General features: G+C 38.3%; 1 long non-coding RNA gene across 1 annotated transcript; it reads right to left on the minus strand.

The window, feature by feature from the left end:
* Positions 1-2,625: 2,625 nt before the first annotated feature.
* On the minus strand, positions 2,626-20,310 carry LOC140505587 (uncharacterized). Its single transcript, XR_011967568.1, has 2 exons — positions 19,988-20,310; positions 2,626-3,182 (listed from the first exon to the last, which is right to left on the minus strand). It is a non-coding gene; the product is annotated as an uncharacterized lncRNA (long non-coding RNA).
* Positions 20,311-21,962: the final 1,652 nt, after the last annotated feature.

The raw sequence follows: 21,962 nt of genomic DNA on the forward strand, positions 1-21,962 counted from the left end.
AAACCAGTAATCTCTGTGCCTCTAAACATATTAAAAGAGTATTTCATACTCAATACCCAAATGGCTCTAGAAACTTGTCAATGCAGCTAGGTGGTATTATGGCTGGAGCTCCAGGTCTGCAGCCAGGAAGACCTGAGTTCAAATCTAACCTCAGACACTTAGTAGCTACATGACCCTGGGCAAGTCTTTTCACCTCATTTCCTCATCTGTAAAATGGGGTGGTGGAACCTACTTCCCAGGGATATTGAGATGATTAAATGAGATAATAATTGTCAAGTACTTAGTGCAGTGCCTAACACATAGTAAGCACTATATTAGCTCTTACTCTTATTACCTACAGACCTTGTATAACTATTATCTAGGCTGGCCCGTAAGTTCAGCACAGAGGACCCAGTCAATGTACTGGTGGGTCTTCCTTGCTTTTTTTTTTTTTTTTTGGATATTACAAGGATATCAAGAAAGCATAAAGGCTACCTATGTTATCACTTATTTAGATACAATGGTAGCCTGTCCTTTTCAGTTGTGTATAGTGACATCTCTAACCCAGCAGTGTGTTCTATACTTTGATATTCTGATACCTGTCAAGTGAAGGGGAGGTTGAACTAAGAGTTAGGAGAAATGTTTTTGTCTAAGTTCTGTTACTATCTACTAAGTTTATTATATAACCTTGGAGATGTTATTCAGTCTGTCTGGGTCTCAGTTTCTTCTTTTGTAAAATGAGGAGGTTGGTTTAGATCTATGAGGCCTTTCAACCCCCACATTCTATACTCTTTAACAGAGGTTCCACTGCATATCTCAAGAATATTGTTCATAGGGGAGTGGATCCATACTTTGTTGGTTTGACTTAAAACCAACTGGTTGGAGATTAACAGGGACAAACACTTGTGGCCTCCTTCCTTACCACTGGTACTGCTATGTGGATTTGTGGCTGAAACCTGAACTCTTTCAGTCAGATGACTTTTTTGGCTATGTGCAACCTGTTTCTCCCCCTTCCCCCCCACCAAGGTCTTTTGTTTTGTTTGACCCCTTTATCATACTTTTCTCCTCATGTATCATCCATGTAACACGTCAAGCACAATACACAAAATCATAGATTTAGAGTGAAAGGAACCTTAGATGTCATCTAGTTCGACATTCTTATTTATAGATGAAGTTGAATCTCAACGGAGGCTGTGATTTGCCTAAGATCCCACTGGAGGTAGGGGTAGATAGGTGGCCCAGTGGAAAGAGGACTAGGCCTAGAGCCAGGAAAACCTGAGATCAAATCCAGCCTCAATCACTGGGTATGTGACCCTGGACAAGTTGCTTAACCCTGTTTGCCTCAGTTTCCTCAATTGTAAAATGAGGATAATAATAGTGCTTACTTCCTAGAGTTGTTATAGGAATTAAATGAGAAAATATTTGCAAAATGTATAACAACTCTTGGCACATAATAGGCAGTTAACAAATGTTTGTGCTCGCTCTTCCTTCCTTCCTTCCTTCCGTCCTTCCTTCCTTCCTTCCTTCCTTCCTTCCTTCCTTCCTTCCTTCCTTCCTCCCTTCCTTCCTTCCTTCTTTCCAAGGACTTTGAACCTAGGTACTTTAGTATAAAGTTCAATATTCTTTTCACTGTCATTCACAACAGCTTACATTTAAATAGGACGTCTTTAAAAGTCTTAGTGCAATTATAAACTCTTTTGCCTTATTACAGCACTAAGACTTTTTTAGGACACCTTATATTATGTATTATTCATTTGAGACTCAATGAAATCTGTGGGGTGGATGCTATAGTGAGCTCTTTCATTTATCTGATGAAGTCTCAGAGCAGTTAAGTGACTTACCCACAGTCATACCCGTATTTTAAATAAATTAATGTTAGAGACCAGATTTGAACCTAGAATTTCCTAATTTCACGTTCATCACTTTCTCCTTTATGCTACACCACTTCCTATAAAAAACTGTAGATAGTGACAGTTTTCATCTTAAAGGAGAAAAGAGATGAAATTTTACATGTAAATGTTAATCAGCCAAGTGCCTATTTGTATATTACTGGGCACTAAGTAAATTGTTAAACAAACAAACATTGGAGAGCTCCTATTTAGCTATTGTAGGGCAAGGATGCCCAGATTATATGGTACTGAGGATAGTGTTGGCAACTATCCCTGAACCTCAGAGTTCCCTTTCATTTTTGCATTTTGTTTATATTGGTGTAAAAAAGCCTGGTTAGCAGCAAGCCCCATTTAAAGCCACAAAGCATGAAGTAGGATAGTCTTTTCAAAGGTCATTCTAGACTCTTATGAATCAGACTTCTCTAGTGTTTTGTCTCTTCCTTGGGAGTCAATAACTCCTTTTGAAATAAACAGAATGGGACCTTTTCAATTTTAATTCTAGAGAAAAGGCAGGGAATTCCAAAGTGGATCTACTGTGGACTCACCTGACTTTTAGAATGTGCCTTGCTTAACAAGAGTTTTCTGAATTGAATTGGGTGGAAGTGATGGAAGCAGTAAGTTAGTATATGATACCCTATGGTCTGAAAGAGTTAATGCAACTTTCCATAGTGCTTTTTTTTTATAAAAAATTCCCAACAAATATCTTCCACACAGTGAGAACTGAGCTCAATGAAAAATGGAAAAATCACCATAGCTATTTATTACAAGAGGGGTAGCATGATGTATTTTTGGTTAGAAGGATAAAACGTCTCATTCTGTTTGTCTCCACCAGAAATACAAATCTGTAGTTAATCAGCTTTTGGCTTCAGTTTTTCTTCCCTTTGGTTTCCTCTTTCAGTTCTAGGGAAGGGCATGACTCTCCCTTGCTCCACCCACATTTAGGAAGAGATGTGTTTCCCCCCCAAGTAGGACTGACAAAGAGTGATGGATGGTTCATGAAGGAATAGCTGATGGGACTTTAGACCTTGCCTGAAAGAGTTTGATGTTGCTCAATTTAGCTTAAGAAATCTTGCCTAATTCAATTAGGGGAGCATTCAAAACAGTGCATGTTGGCATAAAAACATGTTCTACATCCTTTGGGACGTGCATCATGTTGGTCTCTCCATTGGTGGAGCGAAAATGAGGGGGAGAACATTCCTATCTGTTATGTTTTCCTTTGTGGAGTCTCCAAAGTACATTCTTCAAAAGAGGATCATGAATGACTTTTAGGTGAAGGGAGACTGTGCTGGAAATGATGACATCTCTTCTGATGATCTGCCACAGAGAAGAAAATCAGTGATTCTGATTTATCATAAAAATGTTTTATATGTGTATATGTATGTACATATTCCTTGTACCTATATGGATATGCCTAATACATGTATATATACACACCTATATGTATATAACATACATATATGGATACAAACACATATAATACATGTATTTTTACCTGTATATAGGCAAAAGGGACACACACATATAATACATGTATGAATAGATATGATTAATATATTCTATGTGTATGTATTTAAACACACGTATAGGCACAAGGGACCCACATGCACAGGAATATATTATGAATACATGGGAGGGGAAATAAGCATTTATGTAGCATCTACTGTGTGCCAGGCACTAACTTTTTACAAATATTGTCTCATTTAATTCTCACAACAGTCCTTGGAGATAGGTTTTATTATTATCTCCATTTTACAGTTGAAAAAGCTGAGTCAGGCAGAGGTTAAGTGACTTGACCAGGGTCACCCTACTAAGTGTCTAAGGCTGGATTTGAATTCAAGTCTTACTGACAACAACACTCTATTCACTGTGCCACCAGCAGCCTCAGACTGGCATATCAGCATGTCTATATAGATAGGCATGAGAAATACACACATACATGCACACATGTATCTATATGTATATGTGCATATATATGTATACCCATCATATGTGTATATACATATACACACATATACATACATATTTCCTGTTGCACATTTCCCATACCAGTAATTTGCACTATTACTATTTTTGAGCTTTAACTTAGTTTTTGAACTACGTATTCCTTTTAGTGGGTGGGGGCAGGGTTTACATTTAATTGCTAGCGGGCTGGGGAAAAAAATGTGTGTAGGACACACGTTTCAGTTTACATTAGAAACATGTTCTCTACCATTTTATTCAGTGTAAGGAATCAACAAAACATTAAATCAAGTCCTGCTTTGCGTTGTCAGGTATTTGAGGTGTAAATGCTCACACTGATAATTTAACAATTGGCTCTCTTGAGTTAGTTTTAGGCTGACTCCTGCACTGAGGATGGGGATGGGGAACCTTATTCTAATAGAATTAGTTTTGCTTCTCCCCAGATTAGTGTATGAAGGTAATGCATTTCCTGCCGGCATCTCATGACCTATGCTTGTTCAAGCATTTTTCCTTTTCTTCCTGGCACATAGCAAGCACTTAAATATATATTTATTTATTCATTGGTTTATTCTTCTTGCAGTATACGTGCTACCTTGTTTTCATATCTGTCCTTACTCATTTTTCCTAAGTTTGCCATTCTCTTAAGACTTAATCTGTATCTATCATGATTCACAATTTCTTTTTAAGTGGTCAACTTCTGTTCTTTGGTAAGAGAGTATTAGTGACAACCAAGAGAGAGAAGCATTGGTAGTGTGGGGCTCACTTTTCACTTAAACCTTGACTCACAATGCATTTTGGGAACATTTGCAAGTGTCATGGCTGCCCATTGCCAAATTTACCTGTCCAAGTCCCATTCGGGGAGCACAGACATTTATACACATGTACTACACATGAAATTGATTTCTATAAGCACAATTGGCTTATCAAAACTGTATTATGCTAACAGCTTGGCATCCCTGTCTAGACTTAATTTGAAGACCTTTTCCGTAGTGGAAGACAGGCAGTGTGGTGGACTAGAAAACTGGACTTGTGATCAGAAAGACCTGCATTCAAGTTCTTCTTCTAACATACTGTTTTTTTTGTCACCACAGACAAGTCTCTTCATTTCTTACTGTCCCAGGAAACTCTCTGTGACCTTAAGTTTGAAGCCATTTGTCTCAGCATAGGAAGTTTCTACATTGGCAGTTCCTGACACAGGTGAAATTACAGATCTAGACCCAAACCAACCAATAAAAACCCCATCCTGGGGCTGGATGTAATTGAATACCTATGGGACCTGAACTCATGAATCAGAAGCAGCTTCTGGCTCTTTCAAGACTGTCCTATGGTTCATAGAGATCTCAATTCTCTTATCCTCAGATAATTAATTCTTTGAAATATCATAGCATCTGGTAGGGGAATACTTCGCATGTTTTTGGGTTGGATCCCCAAGCAATTAATTGATTAAATACTTGGTTAAATAAAAAATATTTCTCAATCTAAAAGAAGGTAAAGATGAACAGCTAAGGGGTGCAGAGGATAGAGTGCAAGGCCTGGAGTTAAGAAGACTTGAATTCAAATCCATTTTTAGGTGCTTATTAGCTGTGTGATCCTGGGCAAGTCACTTTCTTTTTGCCTCAGTTTCCTCATCTGTAAAATGAGGATAATAATAGCATTTAACTCAGGATTATTGTGAGGATCAAATGAGATAATAATTATGAAGCACTGAGCACAGTACTACATAAATGTTAGCTATTGTTGTAGAAATTATAAAATGGAAATAAAAGTAAGTAAAAATATTGTTCAGAGAGGTGGCTCCTGTGACAGCATGGTAACATGGAAGAATCATTGTCTCTGGAATCTAGAGGACTGTGCTTCAAATCCTGCTTTTGTCACTTTGATGGATGTTATGTTGGTCAAGTTATTTTAATCTCCTTGGTCCCCATTTTCTCCTCTGTAAAATGAAGGGATTGGACCAGATAGTCTTGGGGTCTCATCCATCTCTAGAACCATGACTGATCCCATACCAAGGAGAATGAATGGGGGTGGAGTGAACTTCTTTACTTAAAAAGAATCCTTTTAAAATGGGTGAACCAACTTGTTCCCATATCAAAATTTAATTGTCTATCGTTTCCTACATATACCAAAAGAGAGAAATGGGAAGTTCTTGGGAAGGAGCATGACACTGATTCTCAAACCAAATTGACTTTACCGGAGGTCATTGAGTCAAACTCCTACATATTATAATTCTATGTTATAGATGAAGAAATGGAGGATCAGGATGTGAAATACTTTGCTTAAGGTCACAGGGGTAGTAAGTGTCAGAGGATATTTCTGAGTCCATATTCTTTAGCTGTGACACCGATCTTAGTTCCTTTGTCAAAATGCAGATAGAATGATGAGGATATGCTTCTAGATAAAATATCATTGGTGAAAGGATATATAAACTTGCAGGTGGGCAGAAAGAATATGAAATAATAAGTCATGTAAAAATATTCACTCCAGGTTGCCTTTTGTTTTCCTTTACCTCTCCTGCATTCCTTCCCTCTGCTTATGTCACAGATGCACTGGATTGTGTAGTACGTAGAGGTGTCTTGCAGGGATGTGGCATCATTTGGGGAAGGAGTACTACACTTGGACTCAGTATAGGCTGTCATCTGGTTCCAGTGAATTCATTTTATCCAGACCATTTCGGGAGCTTCTTATGGTTTAAAGTGAGCAGAGATCCCTGCTGTTGTCCCTGAAGGATCGGCTTGCCTTTCTCTTTGCTTTGGAATGTAAAGGGGCCATTGAAAAATAAAGTATGAAGAAGTCAATAGAATGTAACCTAACATACCAATCTGGGCATGTTGTGCAACTGGCAGTTATGTGTATTTTTAGGACAGAACAGTAGTTAATTTTCACAATTCCTGCTTGACTGTTTTCGACTTAGCAACGTGACAATTTGTCACATGGCTGTTTACCTAGTTGGAAACCTCTCCCATTAGCTCTGAACACTCTGAAGGAAATTCTATTACAGGCTAGGTGATAAATGTGTGAACAATTTATTAACCCAATTTATTGATGAGTGATCTCTCAAAATAAAGAGGTCAGGGGAGTTGGAGGGAAATGCCACAATGCCAAGAAAAATTGTTAGGTTTGAGAGAGATGGCAGGAGAGAATGAAGAGAACTTGAAAAAATGGTTACACAGCTGATCATTAGTACTTTACTGGTTTTATATCTGAGACATGACACAAAGGTCATGCCTGAAGCATTATGGATTAATGACCTGGAAATCAACTATATTGGAAGGACAGAATTTCACACCCAAATGCCCTTTTAAAATCCTCCCTTGCTTCACAAGGGAGCTTTATTCTGAGGGTAATAAATACAGGCTGAATGATCACTTATTGGGGATGTTGTAGACAGGATTCATTGGGTTGGGATTAGACTTGATGACCTCAAGTCCATTCTAGTGCTTCCATTTTACGGTTATGATCTGTGTGGCATAGAGGATAGAGTGTTGAGCTTGGGATCAGGAAGACCAAGGTTCAAATCCTGCCTCTGTTACTGGCTAGTTGTATGACCTGGACTAGTCATTTATCATCTAGGTGCTTCTAGAAATACTCTTAATCTACCAAATCATAAGACTGAGTTTTGTTATAGACAATGAGTGTCCATACCATATATCCATATATGATCTGAAAGTAACAGTGGGCTTCATTTTCATCTTTAAGATTATTAAGAAATAGAGGCAGCTAAGTGGTATAGTGGATACAGCACCAGCCCTGGAGTCAAGAAGACCTGAGTTCAAATCTGGCCTCAGCGACTTGCTAGCTGTGTGACCCTAGGCAAGTCACTTAACCTTGATTACCTCAAAAAAGGGTTAGTTAGAATAAAGCAAAGTTCTTTTTAGTGCCGAAGTAGTTATAGCTTGTTCTCATGAACTTTGCATAACATTTCTGATATAATACTCTACGTCATTCATAGACTAAATGGCATACCAGTGACTTTAAAGGATGACATGTGTTGTGTCCTAAGTGGTTTTTGTTCTGTGGAGAATGGCACCCAAAGACAAAGGAGTTCAGTCAGGCAGTCAGTTAATAAGCACCTATTAGGCACACGCTATATTCCAGACACTGTGCTAAGTGCTGGGGATACAAAGAAAGGTAAAAAAGAGACTAAGTTCTCAAGGAGTTCAGTTGATATTATATCAATTTGTACTTTATGGGCACTGTTACTAAATGCACATCATATAAAGGGCATCATTGTGATCATATTATTTTTCAATATTTGTTTGCTGAAATGAACTATATAATGTACAAAGCCTAACAAAGAGTTGCTGTATTCAGCAATTCATCCTGGAGTTTGTAGGAAAACAACTAATAGATTTCACGGATGGGAGTGGTTTTTATAACTAATGACTGCACAAGGCTTGGTCCCTCAAAAATGTCTATTTGCTTTGGTAGTCTTAACGGAGTGGCTGTGGTGCCCATTGCCCAAGAATACGAAACACTTAGGCATTATCTCAATTGCCTTCACCACATTCTAGAGAGGTAACTAATGGGCAGGGTTGTCCTACTTTTCCATTAAGGGAAGCCCAGAGATGAGAAGTGACTTGATCCAGCGCCTGTTGCTGGATCAAAGCATAACCCACATTAGCATGCAATCTCTCTGATCCTGAATCCAGTTCTCCTTATACCATCCCACTTCTTGGGCCAGTATTCTAAATCATGCATTTCAATCTAGAGCCAAAGGACTCCTGGCAAGTGGGGCAGTCTGAGAGAGCCTAGTTCTTTCCTTCCAGTGGCAGACTTGTTCTGGGAATGATGATTTCCTATCCCCCTAGTATTCGCAAGCTGGTTCTTTCACAAAGCCATTTCTATACAATTTTGTTTAGTAGGGGATTAGAGAAGCAGAAAAAAAATAACACTCCAGTGGTATGGCCCATTGAGATTTGCTGAGCTTGAATAGTTAATTTCATGGAAAATGACTTCGCTATTTTAAAAAGTAATCTTAGGTAAACACACTGTTTATTTTTAGCTCTGGAGACATTTGTTTGAATAGAGCAATCTTGTTTAAAACTCATCATCCAGCCCATGATTATGCACAATTGTGCATTCTGTCCTTCATCTTGGAGCTTGGTGGTCTGTTGCTAGGGGCCATGACTGCGCTGTGTAAATGCCTCTTGATGCCACTTCAGGAAACATCCAAAAACCAGAGTTAGAAATCTCTGTTAGTTATCTCATGAAACAGAAGCATATTGGGTGGTGTTTTCAACTAGCCATCCTAAGAGTGGGTCAGTTTGAATGTTCAAGTAACTATTATTTCACTTAAAAAAGTGTAATATATACACTCATTCTTCTAACTCAATGATTTAATAAAAAAAGCAAAAATCTGTTTTTGTTTTATTGTTATGTAATGGTATTTGGATTGTTACAATATTTGCCTAATAGCAAATCCTCTGGAAAGATCCAAAGAGTTATGTTGGCAGTAACAAGAATACTATCTAGGGGTAATTTTTTTGGCCCTAACACCTTCAAATGAAAGCAGACAGCTCATCCAGCACTTCTGCTGTTTTGGACCAAGATAGCATGAGTGCAGAGAAAGAATGCTAATAATAACACACATTGATCTGGCATACTTTCTAGTTAGAGGCAGCACAGAGTAGTAGACAGAGAACTGGCCTTGAGGCCAAGAAGAGCTGGCCTTGAACACATCCTGACTTTGTGACCCTGAGCAAGTCACCTTTCAGTGTCTAGGCCAGAGGTGGAAAACTTTCAGTTGCCAGCAAAACTCCCAGCTGCCAGCAAGTGGTTAACAAAAGAAATAGAAATGCAAGTGTTGTTCAGTTGTTTCACTCATATCCCATTCTTCATGACCCCATTTTTGGAATTTCTTGGCAAAGATATTGGAGCGGTTTGCCATTTCCTTCTCCAGAATGAGGAAACTGAGGCAAGCAGACACACTTGTAAGTGTCTGAGATTGTATGTTGAACTCAGGTCCTTCTGACTCCAGACCCAGCAGTCTATCCACTGTACCACCTAGCTTTACTCCAAAATACAATATAACATAGATAATGTTGATTTGTATTTTCTAAGTCAATCTACTGCAACAGGATTTGTTTCTATTTGAGCTCGACACCACTGTTCTAGGTAACTCTTTTAAGATCGTCAACTATGGAGAAAGTGCTGGCTGCATTGGTGGAGGAAATTTCCTCATTTGGAATTCCTTATCCCAGTGAAACCATAAGTCCTATTTCTATCCTTTTCAGTTACAATATTCTTTATCTCATGGTATCTTTATGATATCCCCTTGGGGGTCAAATTTGTAAGTGTTATTATGCATGTTTTTTTCTAAGTGTGTGTGCGTGAAATTGAGACTCAGGTTAAGTGACTTGCCCAGGGTCACTTAGCTAACAAATGTCAGACCTGGGACTTGAACCTGGGTCTGACTCTTATTTAGGTATTGTTGTTCAGTCATGTCTGACTATGACCCCATTTAGGATTTCCATGGCAGAGATACTGGAGTGGTTTGTCATTTCTTCTCCAGATCATTTTACAGATGAGGAAACTGAGGCAAACAGGATGAAGTGACTTGCTCAGGGTCACACAGCTGGCAAGTGTCTGAGGCCAGATTTGAACTCAGTAACATGAGCTTTCCTGACTCTTAAGTCTAGCACTCTATCCACTGTACCACCCAGTTGTTCAGAACCTTTCTGCTACCCAACATTTGCCTCTCAGGGAAATATTAGAGCAAGATGTTTAGTTAGCTGCCCCTGTTTAAGTGTACATTTCACTATGTCAAGCTGCTTCCATGTACAAGAATCACCAAGCCTCAGTGACTCAATTATGTTTTCATTCCTACCTTGGTACCTCTAATGTTGAATAATAGTAGGAAATAGCCAAGTTGTTTGAAATCAACAGACCATCAGGACCTTTCCTTCTGGGAAAGGTGGTGTAGTGGAAAGTCTGTCAGATAGAAAGTTAGGAGATCTGGGTTCATATCCCTCCTTTGACAGCTATGGGATGACTGTGAGCAAGACTCCAGCCTGTTTCTTCTGTAAAATAGGGATACTAAATGCTTACATTATCTAATTCCCAGAGTCATTGTGAGGAAAATGCTTTGTCCAACTTAAAACCCTAATGGATATACCTATGAGCTGTGAGTTTATCTAAGATAATGAAAAGTTGACTTCTCTTTTTCTCCTACTGCTTTCTTGAGATCATTCACTGAAACCTCATTCTATTTTTTTAGTCACATAATTATTGGAGAGACAGTGTCTCTTTTTTGTAATGGAAGCCAATAGAATTATTATCCAGCCAACTGTGCTGTAAAAAACATTTATTTTGAATTTCTATCAGGGGAGAGCTTTTGTCTTTCCATCCTGGAGGCTGAAATGAAAAATTCAATCTACTGCCTGGGTGAACTTGTGTAAGTCACAACTTGTTTTTATCTCAGTTCCTTGTATATATAATAAAAGGATTAGACTAGAGAACTGCATGATATCTCCAGGGTGAAGATCATGTGGTTCAAATTGCACCTGAGTGGGAGCCCTCCTTCTCTACAATGTTTCTTATAAATGGACAATCAATCTCTTCCCAGAGGCCTCTTGTCTAAGCCCAGGAAAATCAGTTTACCACTTTGGGACTCAGTTTCCTCATCTGTAGACAAAGGAATTGATCTATATGACTTTTAAGTCCAATGACCATTCTCACTCTAAGTCTAATCTTATACTAGGAAATCTCCTATATTCTTCTATACTATGATGGGAAGTTCATTATCCCCCATAGCAACTCATTTTCTTTTGAGCAGCTCTGATTTTTATGAAGCTTTTCTGATGCTAAACCAAAGTCTGCCACTCTGCACCTTCCACCATTGCTCTTCATTTCCTCTTCTAGGGTCCGGTAAAACAACACCCCCAAAGACCCAGAAACAGTAGCAACAGTAACAAAACATTTAATACAGTAACTCTTGCATCTGTTCCCTTTTCTTCATTCAAATCACTGCTACCTCAGTGCTTGGACTGTTTCAGATGTTTCCTAATTGATGTCCCTACCTCCAGTCTCTTCTTTCTCTAATCTATTTTCAACACAGCTGCCAAATTAACATTTCTAAGACACAATCTGACTATGTCACTCCCCTCTTCAGAAACTGTTAATGGTTCCCTATGGCATCTAGAAGAAAATTAAAAAAAATTGTAGTCTCTCATTAATTCCCTCTACAATCTGGCTCCTATTCTACCTTTCCAGTATTATTTTGTGTTCTTCCCTTTTATGTAGACTCTGTTCCAGTCAAACAAAGCCAACTATTTCCCAAAAGTGACATTCTCTCTTTCATCTCCATGCCTTTAAATCCCATGTTTGTGATGTACTTTTCATCTTATAAAGTCTCTAGCTTCTTTCAAAGGTACAGCTCAGGTGCTTTTTCCTACATAATATCTTTCCTACTCTGCCCAGGTATCTGTATGTTTCCTTTCTTGAAATTCCCTTATATACACTTTATATTTGCTTACTTGTGTACATATTATAACCCCCAGTAGAATGTAAAGTCCTTTGAGGGAAGAGTCTGTTTCATTTGTATCTTTGTATTCTCAGAGGTTAGCCTAGTACTACCCATTGATTTAGTTGAGCCCTTCATGACAGATTTTCAAACACAAAGTCAACTGTCATCTCATCACTAAGTCTTTTCTTTTTTACATGAGTTTCAGTCTAGCCATATCACCTTCATTCTATATTTGCTCAGTTGTTTTTTTTAAACCTAAGTGTAGGACTTTACATTAAGCTCTATATTAAATGTCATCTATTTAGATTCAGCCCACTTTTCTAAGCAGTGGAGAATTTTTTTGGAGCTTGATTCTGACCTCCAGTGTATTAGTTATCCTTCCTAGCTTCATGTCACCTGTGAATTTGATATGCCTGTTATCTATTCCATTATTCAAGTCATTAATAACAATTTTGAGGAGAACAGTTTCAAGGGCAGAGAATGAGACATAGTGGATAGATCTGAAATAAGAAGTCACATAATCATAGCACTTCACATTTGGAATGAACCTCTAAGGCTATAAAATCCAACTCATATCCAAAACAAGAATCCCATCCCCAAAACATCCCTAACAAATAGTTATCTAGCTCCTGCTTGAAAACTTCAAAGTGTAGGAGAACCCTCTACCTACTAAGGCAATTCTTAACATTTTTGAACAGCTCAAATTGTTAGGAAGTTAGGCTTTTCAAGCCTAGATGTATTTCTATGCAACTGCCACATTTTGCTCTCTTAGCTCTGCTCCTGGGGGATATGCAGGCCAATTGTAATCCCTCTTCTCTATAGTTAGACAGCACGTCCCTGCTCCATCCCTCAAGTTGTCTCTTCTGTTCTCCAGGTTAAATATCCACAGTTCTTGAATAGATCCTCATATGGCAAGGTCTTCAGGTTGATTCATCATTTAGGATGCACTTAGCTCCAGCTTCTGTCCTTCCTAAAATGGTACCCCAAATTAAATACAATGCTACTTTAGTAATGAAGTCAAGAATGATTCTAGGAATCTAAATCAGGCAATATTTTGGTTTTTAAAAATTTAATTGTTTTTCAATGAAAAAAATCTATTTTTCTTTCTCTCTTATCTGTATTACACTCCTCCTCTCATTCAGAAAAACAGAAAAACCAAATGTTTGTAAAAATATGCACAGTCATGTAGGAGAAGCTAGGTGGCACAGTGGATAGAGCACGAAACCTAAAGTCTGAAAGATCTGAGTTTAAATCCAGGCTCAAACACCAGGTGTGTTCTTGAAGAAATTACTTAACCTCCGCTTGCCTCAGTTTCCTCAATTGTAAAATGAGAATAGTAATAATGCCTACCCTACAGGTTGTTGTGAGGATCAAATGAGATAATATTTGTAAAATGCTTAGCACAGTGCCTGTCACATAGTAGGTGTTACATAAGTGCTTTTCCCCTTTCCCCCACCTACCTTTTTATGCAAAACAAATTTCCACATTGGCTATGTTCAAAACATATATGGCTCATTCTGTACCTGGAATACATCACCTTTCTGTCAGGAGGGCGATAGTATGTTTTATCATAGGTCCTCTGGAATAGTTGTTCATTGTGTTGTTTAGAGCTGTTTTGTCTTTTTAAAATTGTTCGTCTTTATAACGTTATTGTATAAATTATTTTATTAGTTCCGCTCTCTTCACTGTGCATCATTTTATACAAGTATTCCTAGGTTTCTCTGAAATTGTCACCTTCATCATTTCTTATAGCACAGTAGTATTCAGTTACATTCATATGTCATTATTTGTTTAGCCATTCCTTGGTTGAAGGACACTCCTAAATTTCAATTCTTTGCTTCTACAAAAAGAATTTCTTTAGATAATTTTGTTCACAGGGTCTTTTTTTCCCCTGTCTTTGATCTCTTTGGGGTGGTGGTGGTGGTGGTGGTGGTACAGCCTTAGTGGTGGTATTTCCTGGGTCAAAGGATGTGCACAGTTTAGTAACTTTTTGGGCACAGTTCCACATTATTTTCCAGAATGATGGTACCAATTCTCCACTAACAATGTATTAATATTTCTGTTTTCTCACAGTCCCTCTAATATTTGTCATTTCCAATTTTTGCCAACTTTGTTGGCTTATAATTTGCAGATTTTACTTTTTTCCTTGCTTTGAAAATTGAGATTATATTTGCTATTATCCTATTTTGAGGCACCTTTCTGATTCTCACTAAATTTTCAGTTGTCAAGAATGATAATATTCAAATATGCCAGTTCTTTCAGTACTTTAGAGTGTGGTCTGGACAGAAGCAGAATAATGCAGGATTATCTCCTCTCTTGTTCTGAGCACTATGCTTATATCAATGAAATCTGGATGGACACTAGTTTTTGGCTACCATTTCATATTGCTGAGTCATTTCGAACTTAGAGTCCCTAAAAACTGCTAAGCATCTTGCATACTAACTATTGCCTAGCCATTCCTACCTTATCTAGTACCTTTAAAGTTGAATTTTTGAACCTGTGTCAGACATTTTATCTACTAAGATATAGATTGTTCTAGCCAATAGTTAACCCTCCCTCCCAGCTTCCTGTCCTGATTTCCCTCATGGTCATACTATGGTGCCTTATTGTAGCATGGAAGTAAGCTTGAGTTCACAAAGGTGAAGCTAATAAAGCATAAGCATAAGCTCTAGCAAGTCCTGCCATGCTGGAAAGACTTTGAATATGATGTCGGCAACAGACCAAGTCTGCTTTCTGGAAACCAGTCTAAATAAGTAGGGAGAGACTCATGGTACCAGTAGGCACCATGGTCACTTGTCAATAGATTATTTGTCCATGTAGCTCATGGAATAATTCAGTTTCATGTGATATAACAAGAAAATTCTTGGAAGGAGCGCCAGATGTGGATTCAGAACAAAGCCATAATGAGGATTTCTGCAACCTTAGTGTGATTCAGTTGAGTAGGTAATTTGGGGAGGGAGATATGTGGTATGAAGAGGAGGGGGGAAGAGCACAGGTATTTATTAAGTGCCTACTAACTCCCTTAAGGCTTTGCCTGGGTCCTCTTGTTTTTTCTCTATGCTCTCTTACTTTGTGATCTCATCAGCTCTTATGTGTTCAATGATTGTATCTATGCAAATGACTATCAGAGCTACATATACAACCTTAGTGTCTCTCCTGAACTTCATTGAGCCTTGGTTCACAAACAAGCTAGTGGACATTTTGAAGTGAATGTTCCATAGGCACCACAAACTCATTTTGTCAAAAATGGATCTTATTTCTCCCCTATCTCCTCCCCCAAACCATCCTTCTTATGAACTTCCTCCCCTATTACTGTGAAGGGCACCACTCTCCTCCTAATCACCAAGGCCCACAACCTTGGTGTTGTCCTTGATTTCTCCCCATCACTCACTCCACACATCCAATCCATTGGTATATCTTGTCATTTCTATCTTCATATCATTTCTCATTTGTGTTCCTTTCTCTCCACTCACACAGTCATCAGCTTTGTACTGACTCTCATTAACTCTCATTGCACTCTTGTGATAGTCTCTTCACTGATCTCTTTGTATCAAGTCTCTCCCCATACACCTCTCCCAGATCCCCATTACCTCTTGAATCAAATATCAACTCTTCTATGCTATTTCAAGCTTTTCACAACATATCCCTTTTCTGGATATAAAGTTTTCTTGAAGATTGTGCCCTTCTTCACATTCTATACAGCCACACTAGGCTACCTGATGTACCTCACACAGGACATCCCCTTCTCTTGTCTCCTTGGTCTTTGCACTGGGTATCCCCATGACTGGAATGCTCTCTATCATTCTGCCCCTTAGGATTACTGGCTTTCTTTGAGTCTCTGCCCAAGAAGACCTTCTGCAGGAGACCTTTCCCTAGCTGCTAGTGCTAGCCCCTTGAAGGTTACTTTGTGTCTAGCTTGTATGTTTCTTGTCTATATTCATATATGCATGTATTATCTCCCCCAAATATGTTCCTTTACAGCAGAGACTGTTTTAACCTTTTCTTTGTATATATACCACCTAGCATAGTGTTTGGTGATGATTGTTGATATATAGGAAACTGGTTGTTGAGTCAGGAGGGTCAGGAATCAAATCCTGCCTCTAGAAATACCTAAACTAAACCAAGGGCTAACTTCTCAATTCCCTGATTGAGTGACTCTAAGATGAAGAGTTTCAGACCAATTGCTGATTTGGATTAGAAAAGGGTTTTTTCATATTTAGGGAATCACAAGTCTGGACCAACTTAAACTATTAAGTATCAAACAACTTTCAGAGATGGAAAAGTCCTATCAGGCCAAAAAAAAAAAAAAAGAATTTCAAGTTTTTTTTTCACTCAGTCATTCAGAACCTTAGAACAGTAGAATTTACTGAATGAATGAAGCATTTACTAAGTGCTTACTGTGTGTAAAACTTAGGGAGTGCAAAGTGAAAGGTAAGATAGTTTATGCTCTTGAGTTCATATTCTAATGGAGAAGACAATACACACAGAAGGTAGTTCTTTCACTTAAATTTGGAGAAAACTCCTATATAGCATCAAATACACCATAAAGGAGGTTTCTAGCTATTCTGCCTAAATTTCCTTTTCTCCAGCTCATCCTAATTACTCTGTGTTGTGCCTCCTCGTACCATGCTAACTAGCTCTTCTCTCTCTGGTGTTTACACTTTTCAATTATTTATAGGCTGCTACGTTTTCCCCTTTGCTCCTCACCAGTCACCACCATGCCATGCTACACCTATTTAGTTATTTTAATCTTTCCTAATAAATCAATTCTTCCAACCTCCTCATCATTTTTATTACTCTCCTCTGAACTCCCCCCAGCTTTTCTCCTGCTTTATGGTATTGAAGTGCCTGGAATTTAATGTAGTTTTCCAGGTGGGGTTAGAGTGAGGCTATTAAAAAAGGACTATCACCTCTGGGTTCTGTGGATGAAGCCATTGGGAACAAAGCCCAAAACTACATTAGCCTTTTTTGCTGCTCTATCAGTTTTGCTAACTCATATCTAATTTCCTGTCCGCTATCACCCCCAGTTCTCTCTTACAGCATTACAGTCTTTCAGATTTCTCTATTCCATTGACTATCAATCTACCTTTATGAGGCTTACATTTTTCCTGATATATAGAATGGGGCTTCCAGTTTCCAAATGAACTTTTCTCCATTTCTGGTTCCTCTGTTTGGGATTCATACCTGGGGGCCAGAACAAGGAAATGAACTGGGACAAAGACTTATAGGAGGGAGTCAGAAACAAGGATCAAGGTCCAGGATTTAGATAGTGAGCATTCTGAGGACACAATCAGGATTGGTAACCAAGACGTTAATCAAACTAGAATCAGAATCCAGGACATTTTCAGACAGATTCTGACAGTTTGGGAAGATAATTTATCACTTAATTTCTGAGGAATGGAGTTAATGACACTGATTTCAGAGGAAAAAAAGAGTGTGGGTAATAATGATAACAATACTCATAATGATAACTAGAATTTATAAAGCTAGATCAAACAAGAGACTATTTGTAAAGTACTTTGCAATCTCCTATATTTTAGCTATTATTGTTGTTATTATAACGATCATCATCTAGCACTTATCTAGCACTTTAAGATTTGTCACCCCCTTCTAGAAAGTACACTGGACCAAGAGGCAAGAGAACTGGTCCTCTTCCCAGTTCTACTACTTGGTACAAATCACTGCATCTTAACTAAGTCACTCAACCTTAACATATATTTATTAAGTACCTGCTGTCAGATAACTGAGCTGAAAAAGCAGAAAGTATACTGGCTTGGAGTCAGAGGAACTGGTTCAAATTCTTTCTCTGATGCCTTCCTACCTTGTTGGGCAAGTCATTAGATTCACTTATAAAATAAAATAAAAGTATTGGAATTGATTAACTCGGAGGTTTCTTCATGGGCTCTTTTAAGATATTATGACCTTACACTGTGACTAAGGAAAGCATTGTGCCAGGCATTAAAGAGAAGATATAGAAATGAAACAGTCTCTATTCTCAATGACCTTAGGGGAGCACAACATGTGCACAAATAAGTATAATTCAAGGAAATTGAGGAGGAAGAGAATACTAAGAACTGGGAGAGGAAATCAAAGAAAACTTCACTAAGGACATGGTATTTGAGCTGAGTCATGAAGGAAGACAACGATTCTGAGGAAATGAGGGAGGAATGCATGGAGGACAATTTGTGCAAATGATGGGGGCAGAGAATGGAATATCCAACTATAGACATGGTTAGGGGGGCAGGAATGTGGAGTGTGTGAAACAAAGTAGCATGAAATAGGGTTAGAACAGTAGATCAGGGACATATTAGAGAGGAGTCTTAAAAGCCAGGTTACAGACTTTGCCTTTTATCCTAAGTGCTATAGGGAAGCTCTCAAGAGAGGGAGGGAAGTAGCATCATGGTCAGATGGTCAGATATGTCTCAGGAGTATTATTTTGACAGGTTGAATATATATATATGTATATATATATTATATATATATATTAGCAATAACTAAAATGACAAAACACTGCTTTTGTTTTTCTTCTCTGCAATACCTTCTTTGGTTGATTTAAGATTAACTCCCTGCAATGGAACAAATTATAGCCTATTCACACTTCCATTGTGTGATTCTTGTTCCTGTCTTCCAATAAGCCTTCTGAAGGTGGGACAGTGAACAGAGCACCAGCCTGCTGGTCAGGAAGACCTGAGTTCAAATTTTTCCTCAGACAAAATTACTAGCTGTGTGACCCTGGGTAAGTCACTTAGCCCTGATTGCCTCTAAATTAAATGAATGAATAAATAAAACATAAAAAGGAGGAGTGCTTTCTCTAGATCAGAGATCCTTAACTTGAAATCTATAGACCTCTAGGGAGTCTATGAATAGATTTCAGGGAGCTTGAATGGGAAAACAAATTATTTTATAAAAAAAATTTATCCATTATTCTGAGGACTATCTTCTTTTTTGATATGATGTGAATATCAACATATACCACATACACTGTCCATCTGTTAGCCCTCATGATCACTATATGACTAGGCTGCATGTGACCCACAATACTTCTGAGTATGTCCAGAACTAGAATATAATTGGGGAATATTTAGCAAAATAAATAAAAATATAACACAACATAGATAATGTTAATTTGTGGTTTTCTAAGTCAATATGCAGGTGTCAGGGATGCATTTCAGTTGAATTTGACACTAGTGGACACTAATGCTGTAGATCATCTTCTTTTCCAGACAGCCATCTCATTGTTTATATCGTTAGCATAGGTATGTAGCTCTTCACAAATATTTGGGATTCTTCACCAGAGAATGATCTCTAGGTTAACACCATCCAACTAATGACTTCTCACAGAATCACAGAATTTGAAAGTTAAGGGACCTCAGTGGCCATCTAGTCCAATCCAAACACAAAAAGAATCTTTACCATAACAGACCTTTCAGGTGGTCATTCAGGGTCTGCTTGAAGACCTCCAAAGAGGGAGAACCATTACCTCCCATTCTATTTTTGGGCAGATCTAATCATTTTGGCATATTACTTGATATCAAGCCCTAAACTGCCTTCTTGGCAACTTTTAACCATTGCTGAAAGTTCTTGTCAACTTTTAGCTACTCTTTGGGTCTTATCACTCTCTCTAGATTTCTTTCTCCACCATGCCATAGCAGTATTCTCAACCTAAAACTTCATTCCAACCTTGGGGTCTTCTCACCTTGGATGATTGCTCTTCTCCTGAAATCTCTTCTTCTGATTGGTCAGTTCCTTCAGAAATCTTCATTTTAGGGAAAATGCTCAGGTCAGCCATGTTCATTTTTTCATTCCTTTCCAGGAATGGAGAGAGAATTCTCTCTCTATTCCTGACTCTGTGGACTTCTTTATCCCACCATGCCCTGCTGCGGGTATACTCTCCTTTTCCTTTCACATATTGTCTCTCATTAGAATGTAAGTTCCTCAGAAGAAAGAATTGCTCTTTACTTTTCTTTGTATTTGTCTTAGCTCAGTGCCTGACAAATAGTAAGAGCTTAATAAATTCATGTTGGTTTAAACATTTCTGAATCTAACTGAATATTGGACTGTTAATAGAGGTACAACGTTCAGAATGAGAGGTGATAATTAAACCCATTGTACTTTATACTGTGCTTAGATTGCATCTAGAGTATTGTGTTCAGTACCACATTTTAGGAAGGTCATTGACAAACTGGACCATGTCCAAAGGAAAGCAACCAAGATCTTTAGGAGACTTGAAACCATGCCACATGAATATTTGTTGAAGGAACTGGAAATATTGAGCTCAGAGATCAGAAGATTTAGGGAGGGCACAATAGCAATAGATGAAGGGCTACCATATAGAAAAGGGATTAGGCTTGTCCTAGAGAGCAGCACCAAGGACAAAAGAAGAAAATTGTCAGGGTAGATTTTTGGTTTGAGGGAAAGAAAAATAACAAAGAGGAAAAGTGGAATAGACTATCTCAGGAGGCAGGCTACAATTCACTAGAAGCTTCAAGAGGAGGCTTCTTAGGGATTGAGGATTACTATTAAGGTACCGTTGGACCAAATGACCCCTGACATCTTTTCCAACTCTGGAATTCTAGAAGGGACTGTAGAGTTCACAGTCTATCTCTATTTTACATGGTAGCTGTAGGTCTCCTGAAAGATTTGGACTCCAGAATGCTAGCAAACAGATTACATTCATCCAGATAGCTCTGATTGTTCATGGTGATAGTCTGGATGTTATTCATTGAATGCAGTTTTCAAAAAACAAAAAAAACAAAAACCAAACTGTGCCTGTGGAGATGTTAGTATAATTAGATGTGGCAAAAAAAGATCTTTTATGTATTGAGTAATCCATGGAGACTCAAAACAACTGTTTGGTTTTTTATTTTATTTTATTTTTTTTGCCTAAAAACTCTCATGTCTCTCAACCATTTTAGAGTACATGTATTTTCACTTGGTTGTAATATAGGAAAAAAGAAGTCCTTGCCTTCTTTAAAAAGTGACAAATGAGGTTAGAGAATAATGAATAGACAAGAGCTGAGTGAGGGCAGGAAACAGTTACTGCAAGAAGCAAGCCCAGAAGGGCCGCCACCTTCACAGAAGGGACTTGGTAATCTCTTCCCCTTCCTCTTTCCCTCTTAACCTCCAATGGATTCCATGGACAGGGAACCATAAGACTAGAAAGGAACATACTGTGTGCCTCCTTTCTTTTTCAGGTGAAGTAAGGTTAAAATGAGCATCACAGACAGATTTGAATTCAACAAGAACTTGATTCATTTAATTAAGCTCCAATTATGTGCAAGGGATGGAAATATTAGGAGCGTAACATCCAGGCTGAAGGTTACGTGTAAAAGTGGAGAAAGCCTTTCCCTTGACCAAAGGATCACGGATTTAGAGCTAGGAGAGGCCTCAGAGATTGGTCTGTTCTCTTTGTTTTACAAATGAAGAAACTGTGGTCTGGAGATGTGACTGAAAATCATATAGATAGTAAGGACTAGGAGACGGATTTGAACTCCAGTCCTCTGCCTCTAGGTTAGTCCTCTTTCTGCTATACCATGATGCCTCTCCTGGTGGAGAAAGAGAAGACTGACTGGGAAGTGTCATGAGCAGATTGGGAAATTTCATTACTTATTGGGAAAAGGCATCATTAGGAAATCTCATCATCCTCCAAGATCCAATCAGCCTTGGTAGTC

The sequence above is a fragment of the Notamacropus eugenii genome, chromosome 5, assembly GCF_028372415.1.
Source record: "Notamacropus eugenii isolate mMacEug1 chromosome 5, mMacEug1.pri_v2, whole genome shotgun sequence".
NCBI classification, from domain to species: domain Eukaryota; kingdom Metazoa; phylum Chordata; class Mammalia; order Diprotodontia; family Macropodidae; genus Notamacropus; species Notamacropus eugenii.